Source organism: Podarcis raffonei, chromosome 6, assembly GCF_027172205.1.
Source record: "Podarcis raffonei isolate rPodRaf1 chromosome 6, rPodRaf1.pri, whole genome shotgun sequence".
Lineage (NCBI taxonomy): Eukaryota > Metazoa > Chordata > Lepidosauria > Squamata > Lacertidae > Podarcis > Podarcis raffonei.
In genome coordinates this window covers 73418921-73422852 of record NC_070607.1, presented here as the reverse complement: position 1 = coordinate 73422852, position 3932 = coordinate 73418921, and the positions used below count along the sequence as shown (strand labels likewise).

The following is a 3932-nucleotide window of genomic DNA, read 5'->3' as shown; positions in this document are numbered from 1 at the left end:
TTTAGTAACTTATTTATCAGTATTTCCAAGCAAAGGCTGATATCCAATGCTCTTCTCTGGGAATTCGGGTCCTCCCTTAAAGAGGGCACATATTGTGGTGAGACCTAGACACCGACACCCTGTGTTGTGGGTGGGTACGATTGGTCAGCCACAACACCCGATTGGTGGGTCCCTCATAGCTGGGTGCAATCTGGCCAATGGGACACAGTCCAAACAGTTCAAGGGATCTATTTATACCCATGCACGTGACCCAGAGCCGCCTCTTTCGGAGCGTGCATTCAGAACACCCCCCCACCTCTCCCTACCTTTAAGGGCTCTGCGCTTGACCTTGCTATGCCTTCATGTGTCACCTGTCGTTGGGACAGGGGCACGGCAGGAATTTTCCCCACTTGGCTGATTGGCTGTTGCACATTTGGCTTTCGCCTGCTGCATAGCAAATCTTCACAACTTGTAAGGTTGCGGATAGGCTCTGGTTCAGGTGATAGGGATGGGAGAACAGTCTCACCATCCCTATGGGAAGGGTATTCCATTAAAGGAATCCAGGGACTCGATGGTTTGGTCAACCCCTGAGAGGGGGTTGTGCCCGTGCCTGAGTCCAGGGGGACATTTGGGTGGTGGAGATAGCCTGTTCCCGGCTTTCCGCTTATCCAGATGTTCACCCTTGGCTGACCTATACTGGAACCCTGGGTCAGCACTACAGTACCTGCATGGCAGGGAGCTAGTCGAACCACAGCCTATGCAACTATTCACTTTCTGTAATCAATAAAGCTGTGGCCTAAATTCTGCGAAAAACCAAAATTTGAGTCAAGTGTGAATTTATTTAGGGGGGAGGTTTCTGGGTCTGAACATGCAAAAACTTTTAATCCAGTGGAGGTATCTGTTAAAATGGAAGAAGGGGTGTGTGTGTTTCCTTTTTCTTTTTTTGACAACTCCCTTTTCTGGTGTTGCTCCCTACACCTCACAAGCAACCTTGCACACTGGTCTGGTGGGTCCTGCACTTTGGTGGGGGGTGTACACAGGGGGATTCCATGGGGATGGGAACTTGGGGGGAAATGCCTCCCCTCTGCCTGTGTTACTGGTTACCTCTGCCAGTTCAAAGGTCATTCCACCAGTGGAATGGCATCATCTGATATTGCCTGAAATGCCCAACTAAATTTAATGTTGTGCATTACCGGTATGTTCTGTGTTTGTAGGTAAAGCTGAACATTTTAAGATTAAAAAATGTAATGTGGAGCTGAGTTCTGACTGAATTTTGAAGGCAAAGTATAGTGGCCAGAGGGAATGAATTACCTATGCTAAAGATGAATTGCCCAGACAGTGCGCATAGTAAATAGCATGTCACAGCTGAAAGATTTGGACCCATTCCATAGACCTAGATGCTCAGCAGTGCATATGCATGCAGTGACAATATTGTGTTGGGAGGAATGGAAAAAAGAGGGGGTGCATGGATCCAGTCTCTTTCACTCCAAATATGCCATTGGTGCATGCCTCTTCTGCATTATTCTTGAAATCTCTGTTCTATAGTGGAAACAGTCCACACTGCCCTGGGGGCTGGATATGGGGATCTAGCAAGATGAACCACCCATAGGTAGGTAGGGTTGGGGTTGAAATTTGATCCTGTTCACATTTAAATGGGGACTTACCTAATTTGCAACTTGTGAAACAGTATGCAATCCAAAACACAGGCATTCTTTGATTTCTCTGAATTTTTCAGTGCAGTGCAAATAGTGTGCACAAAAATGCATATACAAGGGTGAAGAGTGTGTAAAAATGCAGATATTGTTGAAAATAACATCTGTTAAGGAGAATTACTTTGCAAAAATGTGTCTATTAGGCAGAATTGCATACCAAAACGCTGATGAACTTTCACGAGGACCTTTAAAAAAGCAAAAGGCAAAGTGATACATAAATGTGGTGAATCACACGGAAGATTAAAAAAAAAAAAACTGAGACACAGAGAGAAGCCACAGTTGTCATATTTGTCCATTCCAATCCATGAAAGAAACATTCTAAAGGAGGAGCTCTGTAGTGGAGGTTATGGGCAGGATTTCATATTTCCTAAACTGTGCGCTCTTTCACAGCAAACTGGCAGCCTTAGAATCCTGTTTTATCTGAACAGCATCTGAAACAAAGCTATCTTCAAGGATGCAGACAAGATGCTTGCTGCTCAGTGGTGGAATCATGGAGAACGTAAGCCTTGTTCCCAATTGATTTAGCATTAACAAATCAAACCTCCGTGAAGGATTCCAAATTGCCATCTGCCCATTCCTCTCCAGCAAGCTGATCCCCCTTCCCAGTGTGCACTACACACATGCAATGTGCTCTGCTAAAAGCATTTAGAATTGGATACCTTCCATTCCTATGAGTACTTCTCTTCCCCTGAGCCAAATCACAGAAGCAAGGAAGGAAGGAGAAAGGTGGTCACAGCAATGACATATATTTGTTTGAACTACTAAAACAATTTCTTGCCTATCTGCAAGGTGAAGTGACTCTAGCCTATGGAGAGGTTAGTCCAGGGGAAGCCAACATGGTGACCTCCAGATGTTTTGGAGCTCCAGCCAGTATGGCCAATGGCTAGGAATGGTGGGAGTTGACACATCTCCTCTTGCCTTGATTGATCCTCCGATCTGTGATCACTGCTGCAACTGCGATGGATCCTCAGGACTGTGCCTGCACCACTGGTGGCTCTTGTTCCTGTGCCGGCTCCTGCAAATGCAAAAATTGGAAATGTACTTCATGCAAAAAAAAAAAAAAAGCTGCTGCTCCTGTTGCCCAGCTGGATTCAACAAATGTGCCAAGGGTTGTGTCTGCAAAGAGCTGCTATCAGATAAATGCAGCTGCTGCCACTAAAATGCAGTTTTCTTGGTGTAAATATTATGTATGATAATGGAAAAGAGACAATTTTCCTATTTTGTAACTGCTCTTTTGTGCAGTTGAAAGGAAGAAAAATGTTGTTTTCAGAAAAATAAAAGTATTCTAAACTTGAAAAAAAAGGAATGGTGGGCGTTGCAGTAAAAACATGTTGGCTACCCCTGTTCCTCTATATTCTGACATTTATTTTATTTACCTGTCCTTACTTCTTTAAAATATTTGATACTGTTTGGTTTACAAACTTCCAGAGTATCTTAAATCAGTATTTGAATGGTTCTGAATAGCCATCTTCCTGTTAAACATGGCATCGAAGAACCCACTAGCCAATTGGCCAACTTTGTATTCTAAACCAAAGCCCTCACTACTCCTTTCAGGGAACAAAAAGAGCTTTTGTGAACACGGTGAGATTTGTTCCTCTCCCCTTTAAGGCTTCTGCAATTTTCTGTTCATGGCAGAAACTGTGTAGGATTTGCAAAGCAGGGTGGGTGGGTCTAGGAATCCTGCAAAACCAACAGTGCCTTGACAACACTCCCTACTGAAAACATCACTTAACTTGACAAACAACCTGTAATAGTGCATGTGAAAATACAGGGTTAGACAGGTACAGAGATAATGTAAGAAGAACATGCTGAGCAAATAACAGCCTTTTGAGAATCAACATTAGCATAATTGCTAAACATGGATAATTGCTGAAATAGCATTTGCTGGCACCGTTTGTATTTCCAAGTGCAACTGCTTTTTCCTCCAGCCCATGTTATATTCCACTAGAATCCGGCTTTAGTGGAGAACCATCAAGAGGGAATTGGCACTATCCAAGAGCCAGGGGCAATGAGAGGGATAAACTTGTAAAACAAGCGAGAGTCCAACCATCCGTTTAGTCCTAGGTTGTCATTTCCAGCATTCTAGGCTTTGTTAAAATCCATACGCAGTCCTATCTTCTCAGTCAATACCTGATAAGGCTGGACATTTCAAAATCAATTCCCATTGATTTCTTTCTACTGAAATAGGATAAGAAGGTGGCAGATACAATGAACATTTAGTAGAGTGTATTGAACCAGTCC

At 43.6% G+C, this 3932-nt stretch overlaps 1 pseudogene; it reads left to right on the top strand.

The window, feature by feature from the left end:
- Window positions 1–2599: 2599 nt before the first annotated feature.
- Window positions 2600–2850, top strand: LOC128415130 (metallothionein-like; annotated as a pseudogene).
- The last annotated feature ends 1082 nt before the right edge of the window (window positions 2851–3932 follow it).